The sequence below is a fragment of the Callospermophilus lateralis genome, chromosome 2, assembly GCF_048772815.1.
Source record: "Callospermophilus lateralis isolate mCalLat2 chromosome 2, mCalLat2.hap1, whole genome shotgun sequence".
In the NCBI taxonomy this organism is placed as follows: domain Eukaryota; kingdom Metazoa; phylum Chordata; class Mammalia; order Rodentia; family Sciuridae; genus Callospermophilus; species Callospermophilus lateralis.
In genome coordinates, this window is record NC_135306.1 from 157500096 (window position 1) to 157511233 (window position 11138).

Here is an 11138-nt window from a genome sequence, read left to right on the forward strand (position 1 = left end):
AGCTGTCTTGGAATGTTGGATCAGACCTCAGGTGAACCAATTCTGTAGAGAAATGAGCTCCGTTGTATCCTCAGTACTTGAAACAGTATTTATCCTACCACTGCTACTCAATAAACATTTGCTGAATCAATAAATGGAATGAGGGGAAAATAATAATTTAGTCTAGGTTAACTATCATAAACCAAAAGAACAGTGTAGATATTTCATGAGTAGAAGTATGAATGGCTTATCCCCAAATAACAAGTGCAAATTTATGAAACCCTACATGTAGCAGAATCTGTACGCCTAATCTTAATTAATATCACACTACCAATTTTATTCAAATTATACTTTAGTAGTCATGATAATTTGAATAACATTGAATATTCAATACTAAATCAATATGTTGAAACTTAATTGGAATATATCCTCACTACTTTCCCCATTTGATATGATTGTTATGCTCAAGTTATGTTTTCTTTTCCTTCACAGCTATGATACACAATAAACTACAAACAAAATAAAAAGTACTAGCAAGGTGCAATGACACATGCCTGTAATCCTACTGGCTTGGGAGGCTGAGACCAGAGGAAGACAACTTCAAAGCCAGCCTCAGCAAATTAGCAAGCCTCCGAGCAACTCAGCAATGCCTATCTATAAATAAAATATAAAGCAGGGATGGTGCTGAGGCTGGTGCTCAGTGATTAAGTGCCCCTGGGTTCAATGCCTGTTTTTTATATCTAGATATATATCTGTATATCTATCTCTATATATACAGAACATTAGGACAAAGTATGAAATGTTCCAGATTTTGCACCTGTGAAATTATTCTCTCTGAAAAGTTCACACTGTAAGTCAGGAAATGCAAGGACTCTAGAAAATAGGCATAACTCATGAATCATATTATTTTCCCAAAATAAATAATAAAAAACCACCTGCTGGACCTGGAGCTATGACCCAGCAGTAGCCTGACATGTGTGAGGCACTGGGTTCGGTTCTTAGCACTGCATATAAATAAATAAAATAAAGGTCTGTCACAACTAAAAAGCAAAACAAAACTGTTTATAAACAATTTGAGGGCATTTTGTCCTAAAAAGGAAGATATGAAAAAAGTCTCTAAAGTAGTGGCCACAAGTGAAAACAATACTTAATATTACCACATGAGAATCCAGAAAATATATGCATTGTTGCATAAATATATAAATACCAAGAGAAATACAGTTTTGGATGATCCCAGTATGAGTCCATGAAGTAGAACTCATTTCATCCTGTAAACAATAATTCATTTTCTTACTGACTCCTTGAAAAGATTTTTCTCTCCAGAAAAAAAAAAATCACACCCACTATCTGTTGGTCTCTTGAGGTTATAGCTGTTAGTGAATTTCAGTGAGCCTTCAGGTCAGTCAGAATTAGTTAAAAGCATTTAAAGAAGTAACTCTACAATAACAATTAGAATATATAAACAAGGGAAGGGTGTAGAGAACAGTGGTTGTGCACATGCTTAGCATATGCAAGGCTTCCAGTTGGATCTCAACCAGCACACACACACACACACACACACACAGACACACACACACACACACATGTTTATGTGTAAATATCATTCATTCTACCAGAATGACCTTTGAGGAAATGGCCATATCAAAATACAAGCATCAATACATAGAAACCGATTGAACTAGATATTTATTGAAGCATAATCTTAGTTACAATAGTCTGATAATAACCTGGATGCCCATAACAGGGAAATGCATGACTAGACTGTTGTTTCATGTGCTAAGGAAACTTAGTATCTCTTCAAAACAGATGACAACACTACAGTATTAAAAGAGAAGAATCTCCTGATGCATTTCAAACTCAAGGAATACAACAATGTGAACTCATTAATATCAAAAAATGGCATCTGTTTTCATCATTTATCAAATTCAAACAGAGTTCTGTTGAGTAATAAGCAAATATATAGCTTCTCAACAAGACAAACTGTGTGTAAAACCACCGCTCTCTGCCATAATTTCACCAAAGCCCTTTTCATCTCATGGTTTCGCAGGCTGTAGATAAGGGGATTCAGCAGGGGTGTGAGCAATGTGTAAGCCAAAGACATCAGTTTCTTGGTTACTGGTGAGTAGCTGGATTTGGGCTGTAAATAAGTCATACTGGCTGTGCCATAGAAGAGGATGACTGATGTGACATGAGAGGCACAGGTGGAAAAGGACTTTTGCCTCCCAGTTGATGGCATCTTCAGGATGGCAAAGAGAATTCTAAGATAAGACAAGAGTATCAACAAGAAAGGAAGCAATATAATCAAAATGGTGCCTTTGAAGGCATAGATTTCAAACAAGGAAATTCTCTCAGATTTGCACATACCAGTTCCAGCACTGCTGGGGTTTCACAAGATATATGATTAATTACATTAGGGCCACAAAAGGGAAAACTGAATACCCATGAGGTCTGCAGAATATCCACCATTATCCCTGAGACCCATGAGAACATGACTAATTTCAAAAACACCCTCAACTCAAAGTGGATCAAGGAACTTGATATCAAATCAGAGACATGGCGTCTGATAGAAGAAAAAGTTGGCTATGATCTACATACTGTGGAGTCGGGCTCCAAATTCTTCAATAGGACACCCATAGCACAAGTGTTAATAACTAGAATCAACAAATGGGACTTACTCAAACTAAAAAATTTTTTCTCAGCAAAAGAAACAATAATAGAGGTAAATAGGGAGCCTACGTCCTGGGAACAAATCTTTACTCCTCACACTTCAGACAGAGCCCTAATATCCAGAATATACAAAGAACTAAAAAAATTAGACAATAAGATAACAAATAACCCAATCAACAAATGGGCCAAGGACCTGAACAGAAATTTCTCAGAGGAGGACATACAATCAATCAACAAGTATATGAAAAAATGCTCACCATCTCTAGCAGACAGAGAAATGCAAATCAAAACCACCCTAAGATACCATCTCACTCCAGTAAGATTGGCAGCCATTAGGAAGTCAAACAACAACAAGTGCTGGCGAGGATGTGGGGAAAAGGGTACTCTTGTACATTGCTGGTGGGACTGCAAATTGGTGCGGCCAATTTGGAAAGCAGTATGGAGATTTCTTGGAAAGCTCGGAATGGAACCACCATTTGATCCAGCTATTCCCCTACTCGGTCTATTCCCTAAAGACCTAAAAAGAGCACACTTTAGGGACACTGCTACATCCATGTTCATAGCAGCACAATTCACAATAGCAAGACTGTGGAACCAACCTAGATGCCCTTCAGTAGATGAATGGATAAAAAAAAATGTGGCATTTATACACAATGGAGTATTACTCTGCATTAAAAAATGACAAAATCATAGAATTTGGAGGGAAATGGATGGCATTAGAGCAGATGATGCTAAGTGAAGCTAGCCAATCCCTTAAAAACAAATGCCAAATGTCTTCTTTGATATAAGGAGAGTAAATAAGAACAGAGTAGGGACGAAGAGCATGAGAAGAAAATTAACATTAAACAGGGATGAGAGGTGAAAGGGAAAGGGAGAGAGAAGGGAAATTGCATGGAAATGGAAGGAGACCCTCAGGGGTATACAAAATTACATACAAGAGGAAGTGAGGGGAAAGGGGGAAAAATATAAGGGGGAGAAATGAATTACAGTAGAGCGGGTAGAGAGAGAAGAGGGGAGGGGAGGGGGGAGGGGGGATAGTAGAGGATAGGAAAGGCAGCAGAATACAACAGACACCAGAATGGCAATATGTAAATCAATGGTTGTGCAACTGATGTGATTCTGCAATCTGTATACGGGGTAAAAATGGGAGTTCATATCCCACTTGAATCAAAGTGTGAAATATGATATATCAAGAACTATGTAATGTTTTGAACAACCAACAATAAAAATTAATTTAAAAAAAAACACCCTCTTGTTCATAATCATGGGGTAGGTCAGAGGATGGCAGATGGCAGCAAATCAGTCATAAGCCATTGCCCCTAGGAGAAAACATTCATTCGCACCAAAAAGAAGGATGAAATACATCTGTGCAAAACATCCCACAAAAGAAATTGTAGTTTTCTCAATAGTCAGGACCACCAGCATTTCAGGCATGATGGTTGCACTGAAACTCACTTCTACCACAGATAAGTTCTGCAGGAACTGGTACATGGGGATGTGGAGAGTCTCGTCCAGCAAGATGGCGGCTGTGATGATGGCATTTCCCATCAGGGTCACCAGATAAATAACCAAGAAAACCCCAAAGATCTCGTCTTGGAGTTCAGGAAAGTCAGAGAAGCCCAAGAGGATGAATTCAACAACAGAGCTTTGATTTTGTCTTTTGATTGCAGTACAGAAGCCCTATTTTGTTTCTGCAGACATAATCAAAGAATAAAGTGACACTCCAAAGGCTGAGAATAGCAGCCTGAATTCTGTATAGAAATTCTAGCAGAGGATGAAACGAGGAAAACATCTTCCAAAAAACTGAGGTTGAAACATTTAGGGAAAGGCAAAATACTAACATTAGTGACTATTTCTAATATAAAAGGAAACCTGAAGAATCTTATTTAGAAATTTGGTCTTCAAAGTGCAAAGTGCTATCAAGTTCCAGTGCAACATATACACTATGTAGTTTTAAACTAAACATACCCTAAAGTAAATATAGATATTTTCTAACTCTGGTTCTAATCCCATATTATTACCACAGGTATTTTTCATTTTATTCAACTTATGTATATATAAAAATGGAAAGATAGGAAATATAGTATAAAAAAGTAGATAAATGGAAAAAAGCTAATCCAAATTTTTATAATAATTCGGTAATAGTGAAATTTATGTAAATTTATGTAAATATTCATTAGATTCAAAACCAATAAACTTTGTGTGACATTTAAGAATGACAACATTCCACAAGAATTCTCAGGGAAGGTTGTATTCAAATGCACCTCTCTCAGAAAACAACACTAGACCATGTGAATCGGCTTCAGGCTTATTGATTTCTGGCCAATTCTATTTGGGATTTACTGGGATATGAAATTTTTAGCCCCAGAGATTCAAGATCATTCTTTCTGACCATGATGATTTGAAGACAAACCCACTTTTTGGTCAATCTGGAGTTGAAATTTCAAAGTTTCCACTCTCTCCCACTCTCTCTCTTCTCTCACACCAATCTCCTCATCAAGTGATTCATGGGCTCATTAATTATTCAACAAGCTCTGATGGACCTACCATTTTCTATACTCTGCATCATAAGCAGAAACCTAAACACACTAGCTAAAATAACTGTGACCCTCACCAGTAAACTACAAAAAATAGTGTCCCAAAACTCTCTATCTTTACCCCTTATACAATGCTCTGTATTTTTCCATTTTTACCAAGTCACATTACGTATACTTTTATTCAAATCATTCCCACAGCAGTATAATCCCAGGGGCAAAGATTTTGTTTGCTTCTTTGATATCTAAACAATGACCACAACAATCTCCAGTTTATTACACATTTTAAAACAATAATTTTAAACAAATAAATGGAATATATTAGGAAAATTAGACTCTAAAGAATAGTGTTAAAGCAAAGTGAAACCAGTACACAGCACAATTGAAAACCAACTGGCAAGTAATAATGGGGGATTTAGACAATTTAAATGAGGGAAAGATTACATGTGGATGGGAAAATGGAGATGACAACCACAGTCACAGGATGCCATGAGTGGAAGGGGCAGTAGGTGGGAGGAGGGAGGCACAGAGCAGGACACACTTGCTCATGGCAAAGGTCCTTGATGACAATACAACTAGAATAGAGCCTACTGTATCTTCTGTGATGTTCTGAAAACCAGATGAAATTCAGGAAGTAGCTGAAAGAGCCAGCAGGACAGAGGATCCCAGCGAGATGAAGATGAATGATATCCTAAGTGCAGATCTGTAGGGCATTAGCAACAGTAAAAGGCAAATTGCTTTTTCCTGAGTTGGACCTTAGTCACATATTCAAATCAAATGCCTGTGCAAATCACGAAAATTTACATGTTTTTTCAATAACAAAAACCCTTTAAAAAACTGTAAAATATACCCTGCAGGACCAGATAATCAAAACTCATTTTTAATGGCAGTAATAATAATAATAAGCAAAATGCAGACTTAGTTCCAAATATTTGAAGTGGATAGATTTTAACATTTCCAAAATTTAGAGCATTGTTTTAAAAATTGTAAACCTTTGTAATACCAATTAAAAGTATCTTTTGATTAAAATATGTATAAAAATAGAGTAAGATAACTATGGTTCACAACAGCTAATTGCACAATTCAAAAATGTAGTAGGATTTTAAATGTGCCCACACAAAGAAATGAGAAACATCTGAGGTTATAGAAATGCCAATTGAGTTTATCTGATCATAAATATCGTGTGTATGCATTGGAATGGCACAGAATATATCATGAATATATGAAATTACTATGTGTCAATTACAAACAAGACATATACTTAAATAATAAAGAACAACAACAAAAAACCTATTCTGTGGTCACAAATGACCACAAATGCTACTCCCGCTTTTTATTTGCTCATTAGTTTATGCAAAGTCTTCATGATTGCAATTATGATCTGCACTTTTCTGTTAAAAAAAAAAAACAAAAAAGAAACTGAATAATCAAACCAATAAGTCTGCTTCAAACATTTCAGCTTTGCCTACTGAGCCCTAAGCACTGAAGTATGTCTTCAACAGCATCACCAGCCCTCACTGAGAACTCTCAATGAAAATAACCACTAACAGACACACAAAAAGATACTGCACTGTCTTACCCATTGACTCTGACTGTCATTTGCCTGCTACTTTAACAGCACTCTCACCGCTGATCAAAAGACCCCTGTTCATACATGCAATTTATTGATTCAGTGCACTGATTTTTGACTTCCTATGACATAGATTCATGTGTCCCAGAAAATCCCTTTGGAGAGAACTTGGAATGCTTCCCACAAACCTTCTCATATTTTGTATGAGAGCTACAGAGACTTGAACCTGGTCTCTCAGGGAAGAAAGCTCAAGAGAACACACATGGAGCGCCAGCCCTCCATGCGTCCACAGGGATTGAAGGCCTCCTACACATGAGACTCGACTCTAATGCAACGTCTCCCAGTAGGAGTTTTGTGAAATCAGAGGGTGAATGAATGTTGTAAACAGGGAAAGAAGGGAGGAGTCCACAGAGGTGTGAGCAAAAGCAGGTGGCAGGTGGAGAATTCCACTGGACAGAATGCACAGTTTGGGCAATGGTGGGAATTAAGTAAAGGCAAGAGGATTGAAGCCTCTGAGATTTAAGTCTGGATATCCCTGAGCCCTGAACTTGCATATTTTCCAGAAGAAATACAGAGTCACTGACATTTTTGAGAAAAAGTGTCATTACATATTGTTGACTTCAGGCATAGAACTTCCTGATTTGGAGTCAAAAGTTCTGGATGGTTTATAGGACCTGGAGCACATCACTGAATTTCTCTGCTTCTATTACTTTCTATGTAAAAGAAAAGCATTATTATTAATCTCACAGGGTATATATGAGGATCAGGGATTCTTGGCTCAGTGTAAAGTGGCTAGAATAGTGAAGGGGACATGATATCAATTGCAGAGTTCTCTAGTCAGTACCTGAAATTCAGAGAAATTTGGCTATTTAATCAAAGATAGAGCTAGAGCTGGAAAAAAATCTAAGGCCTTGATACATGGTATGAGGATGTTGGTTGGATGCCTACAAAGATTTTGTTTTCTAAGACTTCTCTGACCATTCTGACACTGCAACAGTAACCAACCTCTTACAATTGAGAGCAATAAGACAATAGCATAGGTGTGCCATCGGGTTTGGAGAGAACTAGAAGGGTACCTCACTCATCTTATCTCCTTTATGCCAAGCCTATAAAAAGGGGGTCCATCACAGCATTGCACAGTTAGAGAAACACTGAAGGGGACTAAACAACAAAGGAACTACGCCCGTAAAGACCTGCATGATCTGGTCACCCTGTACCAGTAAGGACAGGGGGAAAGTCATGGAACTGAATATGAGGGTGTGGATGAGGAGGTTGGTAATGCTACAAGATAAAGGAGAATTTACTGTCTTGGTCCTGAAAGAAAAGACAGAAAATCTGGCAGCCACAAGGCCTAGGGTTAAGACCTACTGAGTTTATATAGAGTGTGAAGGTCCTGGCATCCCAGGTTAACATTCAACCATGTAGCTAGAGACTCAGTTATTGATTTTAACCAGCCTCTCTCAGCAGCTACTCCCCTTGCTGGCATGCTGCCCATAAGAACTCTCTGTTTAAATACTTTGATGGGTGTTTAGTGTCCACTCACACATTCACTAATCTCTTCTAATGAAAAGTCAGCTTTTAGTTTGAGTCACCGCAATCTGACCTGATATTGTCAATTCATACCTTCTTCTCCATCTGGAATGTTTGTCCCTTGATGTTTCAGCTGGATAATAGCAACAGCCATAGCAACAGAGAAGAAAGTTATCCTTTAGCCCAAACCACATGGTCACCATTTACCAAGAACTCTTCAATTTACTGTCTCGTGAGAAACACATTAGAAACCAAAAATCAGTTGCCCTTTTCTTATTAAGAAAGAAAGCATTGATAAGCACAAACTCTGTCTCAGGCACTGTGTTAGGCAGGTGGGGCACAGTGGTAGACAGATTTTTTTTAGTCACTGTTATCAGTGACTTCACTGTCTACTTATCAAATGAGGCCTTCCAGCATTACACAGATCACATTTAAATGCTTGAGAAAGACTCAAGATATAAGTGTCCTATAAAGGCAAAGGGTGGTGTTTTGATCTACAAAAAGGCAGCTATAAATGTGGGACTGCAGATCCCACATCAAAACTTATGTGCTGTTTCCTTCTTCTACTGTCTCTTCCACTTCCCACGGTTAAGCAAGAGTGGGGACAGGTAAAACTCTAGACATAAGGAAAATGGCCTGCAATCAGAATGAAGATTTAAAAAAAAAAAGCAGATTTTGTGCCAAGAATACTAACTATATATTAATAGTAAATTTCAGGCTTATTCCTGGACTTTATCCTGCTCAGCTAATAGTGCCTACACTTTCCCTTCCTTCTATCACATGGAAAATACCTCTGTTTATTGTCCTAGCAACCATTACAAGGTACATTTAGGGAAAAGGAAAGTGCATTATGTTTCATAAAATAAAATTAAAATAAAAGGGTATGGAGTAAGGTCCAGGAGTTCAGAGAAAACATGAAATGGGTGGTTGAGAGGAAATCAAGGAAGGCCATCTTCAGCAGATGACATTTTAAGGAAATCTGAAGAAACAGCAAGAATTATCCAGCTGAAACATCAAGGGACAAACGTTCCAGATGGAGAAGAAGATATTAACTGACAACTTCAGGTCAGAATGAGATGACTCAAACTAAAAGCTGACTTTTCATTAGAAGAGATTAATCAATGTGTGAGTGGACACTAAACACCTATCAAAGTATTTAAACAGAGAGTCGTTATAGATTTATGTTTTCAAAATCCACTTATTTCTTATTTGTGTTGATTGTGTTTGAAAATTTTAGGCCGACTTCAAAACCCACACAGCAGGATTTCCAGAATTGGTCTCACTAAAAGGCATGAGATTTAAGTTAATGTTGCCAGAATTACTGGTATTAAGAGTAGAAACTTAAAAAGAGTCCTTATCTCAATGTTACCAAAAATAAAAGACAGAGATAAGCCCAACCAGCTTCAAAGGACTCTCTGTTTCAATATTTTGTTTAGTAATGGGTGTTTAGTGTCCATTCACACAGATGATTGTTTTTAATCTCTTCTAATTCTTGACACAATTGCCCAAAACCTATGTTGAAGAAACAATAAGCCTTTTTAATAAATGGTGCTTGAAAAACTGGATATCCACATGTAAAAGGTTCAATCTGGATCCCTCTTTCTCACTCTACACAAATCAATTCAAATTGGATCAAAGACCTAGGAATAAGACTAGAAGTCATGCAACTGCTAGAGGAGGACATAGGACAGACTCTAACCTATAGGTGCAGGCAACAACTTCCCCAGAGGACTCCTAGAGCTCAGGAAGTAATGCCAATACGCAAGAAAAGGAATGACACCAAACAAAAAAGTTACACAGCGAAGGAAACAACAGCAGGAAGAGAAACCTTCAGAATGGGAGGAAAAAATCTTTGCCAACTCTCCTGACAGAGGATTAATTTCCAGAATATATAAAGAACTCAAAAGACTCAACACCATACAAACAAGTAACTGATTCAGTAAATGGGAAAATGAACTTAACTGACCCTCCTCCAGAGAAGTATAAATGGAAATTGTATGAAAAATGTTCAACATCTTTACACATAAGGGGAATGAAAACCAAAACGACGTTGAAATTCCATCTTAAATAAAATAACAATAAATTTTTGCAAAGGTGTGAGGGAAAATCCACTGTTGGTAGAAAAATAAATTAGTACAGGCACTATAGAAATCAGGATGAAAGTTCTTCAAAAAACTAAACAGGGAACTACCATTATATCCACGCCTTTGTATCTATTCAAAAGAATTACAGACAGCATATTTTAGATACATGCCTTCCCATGTTTATACCAGCACAATTCACAATAGCCAAATTGTAGAATCAGTCTAGGTGTCTGTCAACAGATAATGGATAAAGAAAATGGGGTATATGTACATAATGGAGTTTCATTCAACCATCAGAAAGGAAGAGATTATGTTATTTGAAAGAAAATGGATGGAATTGAAAAGGATTAGGTTAAGAAAAATAATCCAGACTCAAAAAGAAAAGTGCTATATGCTTTCTCTCATATGTGGAAGCAAGAGAGGAAAAAGAAACAGGGAAGGACCTCATGAAACTAGAAGGGAGCTAAATAAGGTAAGAGAAAGGGGTTCAGAGGAAGGGAGGAGTGGAGGGTAAGGGGAGGTACTGGAGAATTAAATTGATCAAATCATGTTATATACATGTACTAATATGCCACAATAAAAGTCACCATTTGGTATTATTAACATGCACCCAAAACAAATGATAGAAACGTTATTGTACTTCCCAAGATTGTTGAGATTAATTTTAAAATAAATAAATAATTCATTTCTAGAGAGAGAAGAGGGGAGGGGAGGGAGGAGGGGGGATAGTAGAGGATAGGAAAGGCACAGAATACAACAGACTCCAGAATGGCA

At 37.3% G+C, this 11138-nt stretch overlaps 1 pseudogene; it reads right to left on the bottom strand.

Moving 5' to 3' along the window:
• Nucleotides 1-1891: 1891 nt before the first annotated feature.
• LOC143641097 (olfactory receptor 10A3-like) lies at nt 1892-8385 on the bottom strand (annotated as a pseudogene).
• Between the last annotated feature and the right edge of the window lie 2753 nt (nt 8386-11138).